General features: G+C 39.4%; 1 protein-coding gene and 1 pseudogene across 1 annotated transcript in view; both read right to left on the bottom strand.

The window, feature by feature from the left end:
• ATF6 (activating transcription factor 6) overlaps positions 1–19,682 on the bottom strand; it is a 207,191-nt gene that overhangs the window by 77,059 nt on the left and 110,450 nt on the right. The gene's annotated exons all lie outside the window — the stretch shown is intronic.
• On the bottom strand, positions 7,970–9,135 carry LOC114210409 (proteasome activator complex subunit 3 pseudogene; annotated as a pseudogene).

Genomic DNA, 19,682 nt, shown 5'->3' with positions numbered 1-19,682 from the left:
GTAATACACTATAATGTTAATTAAGTGATTGTAAATAAATTAAAAAAATAAAAATCTGAAGATATTACATCTTCCTACTATACTACTTGTATCATCTTTAGACTTCTAATAATAAAATGCAATAATGTGGGGACGCCTGGGTGGCTCCGTTGGTTAAGCGTCTGCCTTCGGCTCAGGTCGTGATCTCAGGGTCCTGGGATCGAGCCCCACATCGGGCTCCCTGCTCAGTGGGGAGCCAGCTTCTCCCCTCCCCCTCTGCCTCTCCCCTCGTCCTGCTCGTGCTCTCTTTCTCACTCTCTCTCTCAAATAAATAAAATCTTTTTAGAAATAAATAAAATGCAATAATGTAGAGTTTAAATGCAAAAGAATTACATTTGACTTACTGGCTTCCTATTTAAAGTATTAACCCTCAGCTCATGAGGTTCATAAAAATGACTTTCTAAGAGTTTTTTTTTCATGCCATCTGTTAATTATTCATAAGGAGAGTTGAGTATTACTCTTCCACAGAACAGCAACCATATAGTCCAATTTCTTCAGTTCTGGATGGGTGCCTGATAGAAGTATCGGAGTAAGTCATGAAATATACAGGTAATGTGTTCTCAATGATTGTGTGCTTGTCCCAAAACATAAGTGTAGGGGAAAAAGCAAAGAAAAATATTCACCAATATTAAAGAAGCAGAGGAATAAGGTAGTGGTGTGCTGAGTTCACTATACTTACTCTAAACTGTATAAAATTTATGAAATTTTTTTAAAAGATTTTATTTACTTATTTGAGAGAAAGAGAGAGAGATTGAGAGAATGAGTGGGAGGAGGGGCAGAGGGAGAGGGAGCAGGGAGCCTGATTCGGGGCTCGATCCCAGGACCCTGGGATCATGACCTGAGCTGAAGGCAGCCGCTTAACCGACTGAGCCACCCAGGCACCCCTCTGAAATAATTTTTATGCAAAATGTTTTAAGTCTTTATATTTATTAGCAAATAAAACTTAATAAAATCTAAAAGAATTCCTTCTTATTTAACAAACTATATTAAATTTCAAGTCCTAAAGAAACTAACTTTTTAAGTACAGAAATCTGGAAGGTAAAGCGTTACATGCATGAGCATAGAGAATCAGTTCTGAGAAACAATTTTCAGGATTCTTCCCTCTTTGATATACTAGACTTATTTCTCCATAACTCGTGGCTAGAAAAGTAATAAGGAATTATTGGTGTTGTTAATGGGGTGAGAGAGTCGTTTTCAGTGGGGATTCGGCACAGATGTTTGGAATAACTTGCAGCTGTCGCCGGGTGAACAGGCTTAATGAAATTACTGGGAGTATCGAAGGAGAGCTGCCAGGAGTACTTAAAAACAGTCATATTATTGTGACATGAAAAAGCCTGATTAGAAGCCAGAAACTGGCCTTTGTTTCCTTCTGAATGCGATTTTTAGGTGTCTCACACCTAAGTCTGTTGTCACATATTTCTGGGTAGACATCCACATACATGTTCAATTGTAGCACAGTGCCTCACTTATTGACTGTATGTCTTAGGAGAAAAGGGAGAAAATTTTCTGTAGTTTGACCTAGTTTTGGTTTAGTTCAATTTAATTCAAAATACTTAAGAAATTTACTACAGGCAAAACCCCAAAAGAGTGAATAAAAAACTCCTCATTATTCTCAAGGAACTTATGGAGAGAGAATATATACAGACATTATAAAGAAACAACATGATGGGAATTCAATGGAATTACGGGCATTTGAGTGTTCAAACGCTGCTCCTCGCGGGACAGCCTGACTTCACCTACAGGTATCTGTAGGCACCAGGCGTTCCTTATTCTTTCATCCACACAAGAACAGTTTGTGTCTCAATTTTTATAATAGGATGCCAAACTTACCATCTCTTTGGTTTCTAATGCATACAAAGCTGCCCCGAAGTAGCCATACAGACTACTAGTATTCTAGGCTTTCCCCAAAAGTCTGGGTAACAGACATGCTATTTAGAAGGCATGCTTATGGGGCATTCTAGCCATCTACTCCTTCAGGCATTCTAAGTTCCAAGATCAAGCTGGAGTCCACAGAGGCTTGGTTCACAAAGTTTAGCCTCTCCCTGAATGGCTTTTACTGAACTGTACATTATGAAATGGACAGCAAACTAATAAAAATTTTACTAGAAATCAAAAAGTCCAGACTTAATGAAATACCACGTCCCCATAATGCACCACTGTAGAAAGTTCTGTTTCAGCTTCAAGGCTCATCCCAATTACCTCAGAAATCTTAGCTCTCATGCAGTGCTGTCCAACTTTATACATATAGGTAACTTTAAACTTTCTAGGATATAATTAGAAAGTAAAAAGAAAAAACGTGTGGAATTTTAATAATCTACTTTATTTAACCCAGAACAGCCAGAATATTATCATTTAACATGTAATCGATATAAAAATTGAGATATGTCACTTTTTCTTTATACTGTCTTCAAACTCTTGTGTGCCTTTTATACGTGCAGCACACCTCAACGACCGGTTACATCTGAAGACTAGCATCTACTGTATGGAACACAGTGCAGCGCTAAAGGATAAACTTCTTTTGGGAAATGGCCCTTTCGGGCTTCCTCCCCAACAAAACACTATAGCTCTTCTGCTTCCCCCCCTTTATTCTGTAGGTTATTAGGAATAGCAGCCCTAACACCATAACAACTCCACTTAGCAATTCTTCCGTGGTAAAGATTAGGGTGGCAGAGTTGGTCAGTGGGAAATTTTAAATCCACACATTAAGAAAGTGAAAAAACAAACTCCTGTAACATACTTCTCCTGGTCTGTCCCCAAATGCTCTAATAGCATCATCTTCTAACACAAAAGGCATTGCTGATGGTATAGAATAACTCCTCCTCAGAAGGATATGGGATTGGAGCTACTGAGACTCCTGGGTTTTGTTTAGTAAGAATCATTTTTATAACCAAATTACATTTAACATAAACTTAAGAGATTTAAAAAAATTTTTCTTTACACAATCTTTACTTAAGTAAAAACATTACAGGTTTAGAAACATTTCAACTTCTCTTAAATTTTGCAGAATAATACACCACTTCATAAGGACACGTTAATTGGTGGAATTCTACTAGTTTGTATGTTTCTAGAAGAACTCTCTTTTAACATAATCTCATTTATTGATAACAGGGAGATAGTGTAGTGCAGTGAAAAGAGCACTAGTCTAAAATGGAAGATGATTTGGCTTCTAGACTTTGTCACATGGGCTGTGACACTATGTAACTCTCTGGGTCTGAATTTCTCCATCTGTAAAATTAACAGGGGCGAAAGCACACCTCTCAATCTCAAAAAATTTAAATCGAAAACTATATTCAACAATTTCAAAATGCTTTACACTTTGAAAGCAACAGTATTTGAAGCAAATGTTATCATTTCCAACATAAGGCTGTAAAACTTTGTAAAAATGAGCTTAAATAACAAAGCTAAAACAAATGGCCAAACTGTAAAAGGAACCTAATTCTGATTGTAGGTTCACCTCCTGTTCATCAGCGCCTGCTAGCTTTTCATGAATGAGTAAAAATAACGCTTGACATTCTCCATGTGAGAGAATTCATTAAATTTAGCTTACTAGAGAGACATTGTAAATGTGAGTGACGGGGGTTCACTAAGCTTCATTGATAAAATTCGAATTGACCTTTAGGAACTTGAAGACTTAGCACAATAGGGGGCACCTGGGTGGCTCGGTCGGTTAAGCAACCAACTGACCAGCGACCGACTCTTGATTTTGGCTCAGGTCATTTCAGGGTCGGGAGATCAAGCCCGTGTTGGGCTCCGTGCTCATCGCGGAGTCTGCTTGTCCTTCTTCCCCCTCTGCCCCTCCTCCTGCTGGTATGTGCTTTCTCTCAAATAAATAAAATCTTTAAAAAAAAGACGACTTAGCACAATAAAGAAAACAACAGACAAATGTACGCTCATCTAATATAAAGCACCTATTATTGTTGACGAAAAGGTTAAGTCATGAAACTTCTAAATGTATATTGTTTCCCATGGATAATTTCAGTTCAAGGTAGGCAGATACTCATGCGTTAGCAGTATAGTGTTCCAATGCAGAGAACAAGGGTGGTCCAGCACCTGTTTCTTAACTGACTGAGTCCTTTGTTTTCTTCAAAAAGATCAGTAATTTCTAAAAAATGCCTTGATGTCAGTGCACAATAGGATCTTTCAGAAATGTTTAAATGTTGACAAAGGAAGTAGGATTCCCTCCTACTCATAACAAATCAAGCAAGCAGGAATAACTCATCTATTCAGTATAAAATAATGTAATTGCTTTCTCGTACATATTTTAAACAGGTAATTAATATGCTTTTCTTGAGGGGGAATAAGCACTAAATAATAAAATTATTACAGCTATATTGCTAATGCCATATGGAGCCCCCACCCAATAGCAGAGTAACATCCTCATCTAACTACCTTAGACATGCTCCCAGTCATCTAGACACATGTCCTCCCGGCTACCAGATCTCTGTTTTCCACACTCTACTTTCCCCAACTCAGACAAATATTCTCACACGAGACAGTGCCATAGGATCCTTGAAAAACAGAATGAAAGGGGGTTTATCTATTGCTATCTGAATCTGGGGTATCAGTCAAATGAAATTCTAATATTGTTAAGATGCTTATCCTCTACAGAAATATGCATAATGAATTTGCAATGATTTAAAAACACTTATATATTCTTTAAAATAAATGAAACCCACATACACATTTCAGTGATTTTGACCTAGAGGGTTATGGGTAATTCCTCCATTTATTTTTCTAAATTTCTGAGCGTTAAGATAGTGCTTTTAAACTTTAAAACTGATCACACAGTTATCTATTAATGGTTAAGGCCATTAGGTAAGAATTCTATAGACACGTGAAAACTTCGTAAAAACTATAAAAACTGTTGCCTCTAACAACCCTGGAATTTATAAACAATTCAGTAATTAAGAAAAAAAAAAACCCTCTAAGCTCCAAAGTTTAAAAACTTTAAAATTAAGCCTCTTCTACATCATTTATGATTTAAGAAAGGTATTTTCACTCATTTCTAAAAGCCAGATCTACCAATTTCCAAGTTTCCAATCAAATTTGAGTTAGTAGCTTTCACAAATTACAAAAGGCATTTAAAACTAAAATTACTTAATCCCTAAATAAGTTTTTAAAACTATTTTTTTTTTTTAAGAATAAAACATCAAAACATTCTCTCTCAGTTCAGCGGTCTTTTTTAAAAAGGAACAAAAGATGGAGCTGTAAGTACTAACAATAGGCAAATAATATAAATCAGAAACTATGTTTTTACACCAGCTCTTAAATAAGTCTATTATTTTAAAAGCTTTTGCAACCATTTGCAAGAAAGGGAAAAATCACAAAGGACCTAATTTTTGCCAAAGGGACTTTATAAAAGCATTCCAGCTCTAATTTGGTTTGATACTGTTAGAAACGGCGAAAATGCAAATACCAAACACCCTTAACTACAAAGGACAAGCATATTTTTTTAGTAAAAGGCGTGCCTGGGTGTTAAGAGACAATTTGTTTCAATCTGGCATAGGTTTGACAGCTTCAGAGTAAAAGGAACAAGCAAAACGTGATAGTTATATCATGCATGAACAGATATTTTAAACCTTAGAAGATTAACTATGCCTGAAAACTAAGCAAGTTTGGACTTCCCTTACATTGTCCATTACAAACTTTGCAATTAAATGCCTGCCAAATTGTGTGAACTGATGTAGGGTTCCTGGCACTTTTGTGATTCAGAAATAACACCTTACAAGGGAAATAAAGAGAACTCTTGAGGGGGAAATGTCAAATGCAAACAGGTTTTTCAATTGGGCCGTATCTTTTGTTGTTCTTGTTCCTGATGTTTAAAGTCAGATTTGAAAGACAGTCTTTTCAGAAGTCCAATGAAAGAATAAACTTGTTTTACCTTGATATCATTTTTCAGTTTACTTTGAAAATAAAGTTTCTACTAAACCAGTTTACAAATCTTTCTAATCTATACAGGTTAGAATAGAAAATGTTCATATCCATTTCTGTAAGAACAGGCCCAAGGTGCATTTTCTAGATAAAACTATAAATAAATTTTTAAAAAAATCAAAGGCGACTGCAAAAGAATTTTATGTCTCTAACTCAACTTTCCTCATGGAGAAATGCCTTTTCACTCCTTCAGGTGAAACATGTAAGGAACATGAAAGCAAAAGAAATGCCAGGAATCATTAGATACTTCCTAGACAGATACTGACACCAACCTCAGGAAAACCTAATGGGGATCCCTACCACCTTAGAAAAACAAAAAACTACCCACCATAAATAATGTGGTACAGTTCAAACTCGGAAATATATCTTGTCTAAAAAACACAAAAGAAAACATCTCTGCTTTACATTTTAAACAATTCTTGCTGATAAATAGGCAATGTTTTTACAACAGCATGTATAGTGAAGTCTGTACATAAAGGTTCACGCTGGTTTTCACCCTTGGCAACCAAAACACACTTGAAGAGAAACTACTGAAGAAAAAGTCTCATTTCAGAAGTGATTTCGCTCATTAAATAGGGAAAGAAGAGAAGAAATTATTCATGTTTTGACCTTAACCATAGGTAAGTTCAGAAGGCAACTGCATTTGTAGCAAGAACTATATCCTTACAAAGATACTATTTAAAAAAAAGAAAAAAAGGTAGAATTACAAATAAGTTTTGAAATAGATACTGGACTCTTATATGGTCACCTCGTTTCAGAGGATCTTATGCAGAAAATAAATTTCAATGGGAAATACGTTTTCACCCCTCACAAAAAATAAATCTAGTCCCTCATAATTTTCCCACCAAAAACTCATTTTAGAAATAATTTATTACATGAAAGTATTACTACAAAATATTTTAAAAGATTAAGGTCATACTTATGTATGCATATAGTTTCAAAAATATTATGAGGATTCAGGGCACAAATTGTTAGTTGAATGGGAGAAAGAGATGAAGCTATCCATTGTGCACAGAAATAATCTCATTCCTATATATAAAAAGGTACCAAAACTAAGTCCCACTCGTGCTTCTTCCCAATGTTTAATACGTAACTTCACACATGGTGTTTGAGTGATGAAGATCCTCGAATAATATTAATACTAAAAAAAGGTGTTCTGAATAGACATACTTAGGCTGACTAAAGTATATTTATTATCAGAAAATATAAAATTCTGAACAAAAGCCATGATGGATAAAGGATTCATCACATCAGAAGAAATTCCCTTTAATGCGTGAGGTGACTCAGAGTGCAATAATTCACTTTACCTGCAACTGAAATCTGGAAATGCTGGACTTGAAAAATGTCAACAGTATAGATCATCACTGAAAAGTTAATGGTTTCCTCTCAATCAGGCAGCAAAAGCAGGAGGAAAAAACTCAAAGTCACACTTTAGAGTCTTTAGATTTAAATAGTAATTCATATAATGTGAGACAGAAATTCGAATGAGAGACCATAAGAAATATCTCGAGACAAAAGGGGAAGGGAGATGAAATTCAACTGAGGGGGGGAAAAAAGTAAACGTGATACAAAGCTTAAAGGATTTAGCAGGAACAAATGAATACACAGAAAAAATTCTAAGGTGTGTGAAAGGAAACCGGAAGATGCGGAGATGGTAGAAAGTTGTGCAAGGAAGCAGTTTTCACAGATTCCTCTTCATTCTAAGGGAGGTAGGGCTGTCCATTTCTTTAGAACAATGAAGATCTGTTACTCTTTATATGCTCATTTTTCTTACACATCAGAGCTGGAAAACATCAAGGGTGTAAGTCCAAATGAAGACAGAAATCCTATACATGTGAAGATTACAGTTCAGATAAGCACACTTAGTACATCATAAAATGTTAAAACCAAGTTTTATTTCAATCTGCCAAACTGGAGACATACAATGACCTAAACACATCCCTTTAAACCCCTTTCCTTGCAAAAAAACAAATGGTGGTAAAAGGAGCATTTCTGAGGTTTGAACGAAGTAACGTATAGCAGAACCTTAGGAAAGGCTTTATTTAACTTTCTTTTAAACTTTAGGTTTTTCTTCGAGTAACCCCTGAAACCATTCAATGTCACCAATGCCATAAAAAAGAAACCTTGGCCAACATTCATCTACAAAACTTCTTTTAAAAAATAGCAGTCCTTCTCCTTGGCCAACCCTACCACCTTCTACTAGATGGTTTGTCCCCATCCTCTCAGTGAAAGAAAAGGCAAACAACTACACTAAAAGTATTCAGTGTGAGAATAAAGCTTTATGAAATTGTCACTAAACATAACGCACATTTCCAGTCGCTTTGTCACCTGTAGAGTCATTAATAACCCCTTTTGGCTGCCTGAACAGCTCAGCCACCTCCTGAAGGAAAGAGGGGTGGAGAAAGGTCCTCAGTAGAGGTTGTCAGTGTTGGTGCTCCGAGGGGTTTTGATCTTCTCGATGTTTTTGAGGATTACGTCGTGCAAGGTGGCATACTGGTTCCGAACATGCAGCAGGATCTGGCGCACACTCAGATACTCGTTTTCGTCTACCTCGGCTACAGTGCGGCGATAATCTTCCACCTGGGGGTACTTCACTATCTTGGACACCAGCTTGGCCCTGGTGTTGTAGTAGGTGGAGAAGCGGCGCAGATAGGAGGCTGCGGTGCTCTCCACGGTCCACAGCTGGTCCACGGTGTCCTCCTGGATGGACACTCCGAAGTTGTTGCCGTCCTCCACCTTCGGGATGAGCAGCTGCACCCACATCCGCACCGTGTTGCATTTCTCTCTCAGCAGCTCGATCTCGGGTTTTACCCACTCAATCAGCTCCACCAGATGCTGGTTGCTCCGCAGCAGCTGTCCCTCGCCCCCTGGCAGTGCCGGCACTTTGACCGTGGACTGGGCCTGCAGAGGCGGCGGGTCCCGGTTGGGCCCGTCCCCCGCGGTGTCGGGCACGGCGGGGGGCTCCGGGGCGGGCACCGAACGGATTCTGGACAGGTCTTGCAGTCGGAGCTCCTGGACCCGACTATCCAGCTCCGACAGCTTCTGGGGGAAGAAGGTGGACACCAGAGCCTCGGCCTCCTGCGCGATGCGGGCGCGAAATGAATCCACTTTCCCCTGCACGTCCTGTTCCAGCTTCAGCGGGGAAGCCATGACGTCCAGGGGCGTCGAGCGTTGGGGCGGACACCACCCGGGTTCCCCCCGCCGCCGCAGGGTGGCCTTGAGCTTCCGCCGCCAACAACTCCCAACAGACCACGCCCAGCCACGCCGGAAATGACGTCCTGGAGTCCCGGCGGCCCATGCGGGGGCGGGGGGAAGGGAGCCGCGCGCGGACCATGCCCTCCCAGCGACGCCCCAGCCGAGTGGCCCCGCTTCCCGGGTCACGTGGGGGTGGGGGGTTGGGGAGAGGAGTCTCTGCGGATCCAGTTCCCCGGAGCAGCCCGTTTACCCCACCCACCTCCGGGCCTCTCCGCCGGAACCTGTGCCGGATTGATGGCTCCAAAGGACATCGTTAAACTTAAGCACCGTGAAGACCAAGCAACGACAAGTCGATGTACTTTACAAAGGAGCTCAAGGAAATCCATGATCCCTGGACTCCGGACACACAAGTCTCTTTTGAAAGGCACCTCGAGGAATGAGCTCTCCAGAGTAAGGCTCACTTCTGGAGAGCCAGAAGTCACACCTTTACTGGTAACTTGAGCGAAGCCATGCTTTTCCCCTTACAAAGTCAGAAGTGGTTCCCCCTTCACTATGGTATTTTAATCAAGTTAGTAAAGTTCGGAGCTCTTCTATGGCTTACTTCATACAACTTTTAGTTTGAGTTACAAATGTTAAGGTCTAGGATTCTTCTTAAAGCTCATCTTCTTTGGGATAATTAACAATTTGAATCTGGACTGTAAAAGTATCAAATATCCTGAATTTGAGAATTATATTGTAGTTACAGAAGTGAATACCCTTTTTTTAAATACACACTACAGTATTAAGGGATAAAGTGACATGATATATTTAAACTATTCTCAGATGGTTTGCAAAAATAGTGTGCATGTATAGGTGTATAGAGAAAGAATGTTAAAGCATGTGGGGAAATGTTAAAAACTGATGAATCTACATAAAGGTGTATGGGAGTTCAATATTAGTTGTAACTCTTCTGAAGCTTGAACTTATTTCAAAATAAAAAAAATGAAAAAAACTACATTTCCCCTAAAGGCTTCCAGAATCATAAAGACAAATTCTATAACCTTCTAAAATTTCACTCCATTTCTTTATTTTCATTTCCCTGAGATACTTTCCTTTTGTTCTTTGCAACACCACAGTGCATGCCTTTGATTTATACTTAAATTACTGAAGTTTAGTTCAAAAAAGGATTATTCTAAAGATGCTATAGTATAGTTCTGAATGTAACTGTCACCTCAATTGGACTGTAAACTTCAGGACATAGGTCAAGTCTTAATTTGTTGCCATCACATGTGGCACAAGGCCTGGCATGGATCAGGTGCTCCATACATGTCTGACGAAATGACCTTGAATTAGTAAGATTTTAGCAAACCATAATTTCACAAGATCTAGAACGAAAAACAAAGTGTCAATAAGACAAACATGTTACAGGTTGGTCTCCCCAGCAAGCAGACAGAGATTGCTTATAGCAGGTTTATCAAGGAGTGTTCTTGAGAAAGGACCTGTGAAAAGGAAGAGACAGAACAGAGGGAGAAGTTAAGGCACTGATGCAATCTCAGAGCCTCAGTAGACCCCAGGGGAAACCAGGAAAGCCCCTTCACAGTTGTCCTGAGTTGGGGACAAGACAATTCCTGAAGAGGGCTGTTGCAGGACTTCCAGCAGCTGGAAAATAAATTCTTTAGTTCTGAGGCAGGAACTGGGGAGGGCATCAAAGCTTCAAGTACACGTGTATCATAGTAAGATACCTATACTAACAAACTAGCAATTTAAGTTGTATTCAAGTCAAAAGTCAACTGTGTTCAGCCCCAATTAGGGGCTGAAATTTGTGTTTAGATCACTGCACGTCTTGGAATGTGACAAAGAAGGATGTGGTGGAGGGAGTTATATTTCAAGATAGGTGTTTGGATAAAGGTGCGTATGTATTGTGGCTCTATGCGGATGTGGGGGGGCTACCGGGGAATTACTGGTAAGTTGGATCTTAGGGTATCTGGGAAAGTGGCAGCAACTGAAGCAGGAAAAGTAAGCAAAGACCAGCTCAGGGAGGCAGGGCCCTCTTTGCCATCTTGAAGTTGGATTTAATAAAAGCCAACAAAGGGATTCAGGCGGGGCGGGGGGAACCCACACAGATGGATGACTTCAGTGGGGAGGTAGATATGATGAAGAGGGAGATAGATAAAGGAAGAGGGCCTGCTGATTTAACCCAAGTGGTAAAGAATGCCTCTTTCAGAGTGATGGCAATGGGGCTAGAGAGAAGACTCTAGAGAGTTTTAGGAAGTGTAATTACAGTACCTGGTGATAGTTTTGGATGTGGAGAGATGAGAAAAGACAGATTTCGATATTATTATTTTTTTTTTGGTTAGAGAAAAAATTTCTATTTATACATTAAACTTCTAAGAGATGACTTGGGTATATATACATTTTTATACATGCAAATTTACATTCAAGTTATGGGAATTCAGATAGGGTAATCAAACAGAAAAGGAAAATCAAATCTTGAAACATGACCACGGTTTTCCCATATCTTGATTTTCTTCATAACTTTATGAAAGATTACAAGGGCGCTACTATGGAAATTCTCTTTAATGTGAAAAACGTCCTCAATGTTATATATGGTTTATCGAATTGTTACTCTATTTTCAAAGAGAATATTTCTAGTTAATGGGTACTTACTTTCTACTTACGACACTGACTAATGCAGCCATTTATATGAAATTATTTTCTTTCATTGAGAATAGGATATAAAATCCTTTGGGGCGGCTCAGCTGCTCTTTTCTCTAGTGCGGTGTAAGAATTTTATTTATTCATAATATGTTTCTTGTTCTTGTTAATTAGAGCAGCAGTTGGTAGGAAAATGACAGCTCCTAATTTTTCTTTCCCCACTGACCACCAGCATCAGCAGTTGTTTTTTTTAAATTATTTAATGCACTTGCATGCCTTGATTCGGCCCATGAAATTAACACTGAATGCTAACAGGTGGAGGAAGGCTGGCAACAGCTGTGTAGAGTGTTGTCTTGTTCAGGTTTCTCCCTTCTCACAGTTGGCAGGGTTCAGCATGTACTGATGGCAATAATGACACACCACTTTAATTTTAGGAATACATACAAATTTGTGGATTGATTTATCCTTTAAATATCCTCCAACTCTGAAACTATGCCCCTGAAGAAAGGATTCTGTGGTCCTATGTATGAGTTCCATTTGTAAAATTATTCTAAGCAACTGTTGTTGTGTCAACTCTTAGATACAAATGTAACTGAGGATACAGACTGGAATTTAATCCTTCAAGATACTTAATTTTCAGGTGCCTGGGTGGCTCAGTTGGTTAAGTGACTGCCTTCATCAGGTCATGATCCTGGAGTCCCAGGATCGAGTCCAGTCCCGCATCCATCGGGCTTCCTGCTCAGCCAGGGAGTCGGCTTTCTCCCTCTGACCCTCCCCTCCCCTCATGCTTTCTCTCTCTCTCAAATAAATAAAATCTTTTAAAAAAATATTTATTTCCCCACTGATTTCTGTCAATAAGTTAGGAGAAAAATAATCAATGGGGCTAAACCTAGATTAAGATTCTGATGAGTGGTAATATTTATCCCCTTCTGTTTATGAAATTCCTCATCACCAGGTTGCAATGGATCTTAAATTATCTAGGCCAAAGGGCTTCATTCACAACTTATGATTACCCCCCAGTGAGCATAAAAGGCTTAGTTCTACAATGTAGTACTGCGAACCCTGCCAGAGTCACTTTCTAGAGTAGACAAATATCTCACGTCCCCTTCCTCCACTCTTCCTCCTAGACTGCTGCAGGTAAGGGCACAGAAATAAACAAGGTAGGGGCACCTGCTACCCTGCCCTTTGGTCAGTGGTCACTGCCAGTTCAGCGTCTCCAGAACCAGTCTCCAGATGGGACCTGTGCACGCCTTTCATGAAGACAAATGCTGCTAGAGCATGTGGCTAAGGCCATGCCGTTTCCCCACTGTATTCCAACCCCGGCTTTGCTACTTACTAGCCACGGGACCCTGCTCAGTTATTTAACCTCCCCAAGCTTCGTTTTCATCTATAAAATGGGCAATATAACAATAGTGATCTTGTAAAAGTTGCTTTGAGGATGAAGTTAGTTAATCCATGTAGTTTAGCACAGTGCCTCGAACATGGTAACTGCTCAGTAAATGTTAGCCATTAATGAAGGAGAGTCTCCTCATCAACATTTCAACATCTCCCTTCACCCTTTGAAATGGAGAACTGTGAGTTCTATACAGACAAACCAAGATATAATTTTCTTGTTCACGGTCTTGTTATATATCACTGATGAGTCACTGTATTACAGAGTTGAATGTAAACAACAACAACAAAAAAACTGGCTTGCATCTGAGATCATCAGTATTTAGAGGCCCTATCACAGAGCGCAGGTGAAGCAAGCACAAACTTTACTGGCCACTGCGGCTGCAAAGTACATTTCTCAGCTGAACCCCTTCTGGTGAGTCATGTTTTCATCTAGTTCATATTACTTTATCTTACAAATGACATAATTGGTACAGTTTGTTAACAATGATGTCTACTATCAGCGATCTCTAAGATCACTGATTAGCAAAAATCTATTGACCTCTGGGTCCTAGATTCTTGACTTTTTAAAATGCTTTGGCCAATGACTTTCTACCAACGCCACTGATTGCTTCCTTGTTTACAAAATCCCTGTTCTGGATGAACAATGAATCCTCTAGTTCTGCATTTCTCATACTGCAGTCCATCAGTTCCCTGTATTTGTGAATTCACTTTGATGATAAAATCATTGATGTAAGCATATTCTGGGGTCATAACTGCCATGCAATTTGGGGGCCCATAATTATATTTTTTATGATTATGATACCACCAAGTACCATTACTTTTAATTGATCAGAGAGAGGGGAGCCAGTAATATTAGGTATGGTTATTCTTTTACCCCTCCTCCCAAAAACCTGTTAAGGCAAAGGTTTTCTTATTGGGTCAAAGAGAAATCTGGAGGGAGAATTAGGTTATCAGAGAGTACTCAACAGTAAGGAAATGTCTAAGGAAACACTGAAAGAATGTGCACCATGAGAGTCAGCATCACCTTCATTTGTCAGTAGTGACTCTTCCACAAAAACGTTATCCTTTTACATAAATTCATGTTGTTGATTTTAATTTTATCTTTGTAATTTTATTTATATTTAAGTTACACAATTATTTTGGTTTCTTTAAAGTGTTTTTTTTTTTTTAATTTATTTGAGAGAGAGAGCGCTAGCAGGGGGAGGGCAGAGGAACAGGGAGGGGGAGAAGCAGACTTCCTGCTTAGCAAGGAGCCCATCGCGGGGCTCATTCCCTGGACCCTGAGATCATGACCTGAGTAGAAGGCAGACACTTAACTGACTGAACCACCCAGGTGCCCATAATTATTTTGGTTTTTATAGATGTAAATATACAAGTGTAAGATGTTCTGAAAACTTAGTTCAGTGTTTGTATGTGCTTAAACAATGCCTAATAATAATGCTGGGAAATTTCTTCCTTTAAAAGAAATCATTTCCTTTGAAAATACACTCTTCTAATACCCTGTACAAACAATCAGAGTTATCTCCCTGAAATGCATGTCTGACCATATTTCCATCTTCTACAGGTAAGGACCAAATTCCTTAAGCATGGCCCACAAGTTCCTTCATGACTGGATCCTGTCATCTTTTATTTCCCAGAACCTAGTCTACATTTCCCAACAGGTTCTCTCTCACATCCTCTGTGTTCATGTCTTCACTGCTTTCCGGGTGAAATGCTGCATTGCTTCATCTTCCTCCCACTCTCCACCCTACTCATTCATCCTTCTATAATCAACTCAAGGAGTGTTTATGAAGACACCTGCTCTGGTACCACCTTCTCCTTCCTAGGTGGGGTTAGTGTTCCTGGCACAAGTGACGTAGTGTAGTAATATCTCCCTCATAGAGCTGCTGAGGGGATTAAATGAAACAACTCACCTATAACAGCTACGACAGTAAATGCTTCATAAATAGCAGATTTATTTGTAATCTTAGAATATTCTGCATATATCTCTTTCATAGTTCCTATCACAGTGCTGCAATTTTAGATTTGCAAGTCACTTTTCTCCACTATAATAAACTTTGGGAAGGCAAGGATTTGGGCTTCTTCATTTTTATGCAGTCTGTGGTAACAGAGGGTCTGGTAATAGCAAGTGTTCAATGCACATTTACTGAATGAATAAATGAATTAATGAAGCAAAATAGGATAACATTTATCAGACAGGACCTGACTAGCAGAAGAGATGGGACTCTCGAGCAACTTACCTTTTTCTTTTTGTTCCCCTGGAGAGTTGCTGAACTGTGCTACAGCACATAAATCCCTTGTGGAGTCTCACAGCAGCCTTCTGGGCTGAACTCTTCGGGGATTTATATAGGAAAAGTAGGGACCAGATTTCTTTTCCCCACCATTGCAGAATTTGACATTCTGCTTCTGACTGTGGTAACAGCCAGAATTCTGGTAGTCACCGCATTGCTTAGTTCTACAAAATCGCCCTCACTTAAATAACCGGAGTTGCTCTGTAGAACAGTAGTTGTGCAGTACTGTGTTTGTGCAAAGTGAACATACTGGGGAGTACTCGAGAGGTACACACAAGGAATAAGGGTGATGCTGGCTCTGACTCATGCTCCTACTGTTTATTTATAGCTTCTTATTAGTATGGGATTTGTTTTATTTGGCAAAAATACAAGATTTCAAGTGACTGAGAGAGGAAGATGTAAGAAAATGCCTAAGCATAAAACTTCTACAGCTGAATAATAATCTGTAACTCGGTGCTGGATCAACAGGCTCCCCAGGGGCTGCAGCAAGCTGAAACCACTCCAGAATTACAAATTTCATGAGCTGTAGACTTTACTGCTAAAAGTAAAGTAGTGGTTAAGTTAACTAAAGATTTTATTCCTCCATAGACACTTCCATTTATAAATGCTAAATTCACTAGCTGAGGCTAAATTTTGTGGTTAGTATACAAAATATATACAATGAGTTTTTAATTTCTCTAAATGATTTTCACCAACAGAAATGGTCAAAAACCAAAATTTTAAATTTAAAAACACAAGCCAAAGATTTTATATGCTTCAACCTGGGAAAAAAAAGTACTTTCTCAATGTTCATTTAAAATTACTCTCTGCCCTCTTACTCTGATTTCCCTTTTTAAAGAATTTATTTGAGAGAGGGTGAGAGCGAGCACATGCACAAGCAAGGGCAGAGGGAGAGAGAGAATTTCAAGCAAACTTCCTGCTGAGCGCAGAGCCCAACGCAGGGCTTGATCTCATCACCCTGAGACCATGACCTGAGCCGAAATCAAGCGTCAGATGCTTAACAGACTAGGCTACCCAAGTGCGCCTCTGATTTTCCTTTATGGCATTTATCACAAATAAAAACAACTGAGTCTGGAGTTGTTTTAGTTCTAATAAGCGTTTTGCTTAAGAACACTGTCTTCTTCCTAATGTAAGCTGAACACAAAATTGGTAAAATAATTCTAAGAGGATAACAGCTTTCAAATAATCAGCAATCATAAAAGAACAGAAATTAGGTTGACCATTTCTTTCTGTATGATACAGTATTATAAATACTTAGATATTTATACTAAAAAATAAGGAAGATAAACTTTGTAACTAAAAAGCTGACCCCAAAACCTCAGCCTTAAGTGAAGTTGTTTCATCAGAATAGACACGAGCTATTTTATAATCTGAACTCATTATTTTATCATTAATTTTTTATCTTTTTAATAATCAATGGACTTCTACTATATATAATAATGTAAGGTTAACAAGCTTCATCTAAAAATGAGAAAGAACCACAACTTTGTACAGTAACATTTATTAATAATTACTAAACATATGCTGATATAATTGTTTTAAAAATCTATATATGATTGTATTTATATACTATTAATACTTATAAGAAAACAATAAAGACTGACTTAATGCTACAAAGGAAAATAATGTTTCTTATATCCTCTGGATGAACTCATGACATACCACTCATATGGCTCCTATCTGATATCAATATGGAAAGGTCAGATTAAAGACTACATAGCTTCTTTCCAGCCATTAGCTGATGTCATTACATCCATCAAAATGAATGTGATATAGTCAGTTTGAATAAACACTAAAAAGAGGAGAATATGTTCTATCCCTTCCCCAATCACATCAGAATCTTGTGAAATGGAAAAACAACAGAAAGAGGGATCAAAGGAAGCCAATCTCTCATGTACTTTCCAGGCAGGACAGAGTGGGGAGTCAGACCAGGGGAAGAGGTGGGTGGACAGCCCTGTTTGAAGGTGTGGCTGATCCACAGGAAGGAAGCATGAAGGGGGCAGGAAGCCCTAGGAAGAGGGCCCCCCACCCCGTTGGGTCCCCAGGGGATCTTTCTTCCCTCCCCCACATGAGGCAGATGTCAGCTGTCTGCCAACCCCCACCCTCCAGGAATGCCCTTGTCCAGGAATGCCCACCACACTGTCCCGGTCAGACTGTTTCCTCCTTGGCCTGCCTCCCTCCGTCCCTCTAAACCTTTATTTCTGATTTCTATTTCAGGGAATTTGGGACCCAAGTTAAACTACAACAGTGCCACCAACACCAAATCTTTCAGGAAAAAAATACAAAGAAATTAACAAAAAATATATTAATGAAAAAGTCTTAAAAAAAAAAAGAGCAAGGGCATCTGGGTGGCGCAGTTGGTTGAACGTCCAACTCTTGGGTTTCAGCTCCGGTCATGCTCTCAGGCTTGTGAGATCGAGCCCCGCCTCAGGCTTGCACTCAGCTCAGAGTTACCTTGAGTTTCCCTCTCCTCCCTCTGCTCCCTACCCATGCACACATGCGCATGCACACACAAAATCCCTAAAATAATTCTTAAAAAAAAAAAAAGCAGGGCACTTGGGTGGCTCTGTTGGTTAAGCGTCTGCCTTTGGCTCAGGTCATGATCCCGGGGTCCTGGGATCAAGCCCCACATCAGGGAGCCCGCTTCTCCCTCTTCTGTCGCTCCCCCTGCTCTTGCTCTCTCTGACAAATAAATTAAAAAAAAGAGCGCAGAAAAGCTGGTGTCTACTGTTACTCAGTTTTCTGTACGTCATCTACATATCTAGTTTGTGAAGACATCACATGAAATGAACACTGAATTAGTATCAACACAGTAGCTCAGGCGGTTAAGTGTGACTCTTGATTTTGACTCAGGTCACGATCTCAGGGTCGTGAGATGCAGCCCCGCACTGGGCTCTGTGCTGGGCGTGGAGCCTGCTTAAGATTCTCTCTCTTGGGGCACCTGTGTCTCAGTCAGTTAAGCGTCTGCCTTCAGCTCAGGTCATGATCCCCGGGTCCTGGGATTGAGCCCTGAGTTGGGCTCCCTGCTCAGCGGGAAGTCTGCTTCTCCCTCTCCCTCTGCTTATGCATGCTCGCTTGCTCTCAAAAATAAATAGAATCTTTAAAAAAAAAAAAAAAGGTTCTCCCCTACCCCCACTCGTGCTCTCTCTCTCAAATAAAATAACTAAAATCACTTTTTAAAAAGGCTATTATAAGAGGTTATACTATGAGGGAGATTCTGTTTGGAAAAGCCCTTCCTTTCAAATTTATGATTCCCTTTCCCCACAAAAGGGACACAGGGTATCTAAATCAAGCCTTCATAAACCTAGATAACAGTAATGTAAAAGCCACTGTACAATCTTGCAGATTTCATACTTTCCAAATGTGCCAATTTTCTGTCTGTTGATGGAAGTTAAGGAAAATAATAGCATCAAAATGAATCTCTATGGGGAGCTGAGGTTGGGAGGGATCATGGATGACAGTGCTACATCTAATGAAAAACAATCTCCCCTTGGCCTATCCATTTATAGGTTCTTCCAACCATAAGCCATAACCTTCAAAGGTCAAGCCCCTAACAGACATATACTGAACACCTACTATGTGTTAAGTACGGTGCTGGTACTTGGTTTTTCATTTAAACTTATTAACCTAAAAGAAGTAATTATTAATATTACTATATTAGAGATAAGGACATTGAGGCTCTGAAAAGCATTCCCTTATAATCTTTGAGTTTGTAAGCAGTAGAACAAGGCTGGATGAAATCCACATTCACCTGACTCCAGAGTCCATGCCTCATGACTGCCTACCAGAAAATGCTCTATCAAGCCCCCCAAAAGTGACTTTCTCCACTAAACTAAAAAGTAATGACTCATGATTAAGTGGAAAGGCTTTTTTTTCTTACTTCTGAATAAGGCTGCACAATGCTACAGGATGAACTATCTATACCCTGTGCTATTTTTTTACTCTTTAAACCAATCCTAAAATATGTGTATATGTAGGTATGTGTATATATACATATTCATACACACAGAATACATATATTTTTAGAAGACTAATTCTAGGGTCTAATTCTGCATCTTTCTTTTTAAATAAAAAAACTGCTAGCAGATTAAACAGAAAGTAGCAGACACTTCTAAGACACTTCTTTAATTTTAGTTCCTGTTTCACTTACTCTTCTGTGTATTTCCTACCACTGTGATCTGTATGGGCACATGTCAT

Source organism: Eumetopias jubatus, unplaced genomic scaffold (genome assembly GCF_037043125.1).
Source record: "Eumetopias jubatus isolate StellerSeaLion01/CBP00866 unplaced genomic scaffold, mEumJub1_p1.0 scaffold_12, whole genome shotgun sequence".
Taxonomy (NCBI): domain Eukaryota; kingdom Metazoa; phylum Chordata; class Mammalia; order Carnivora; family Otariidae; genus Eumetopias; species Eumetopias jubatus.
The sequence above is the reverse complement of the archived record's forward strand: the minus strand, read 5'-3'. Positions and strand labels throughout refer to the sequence as shown.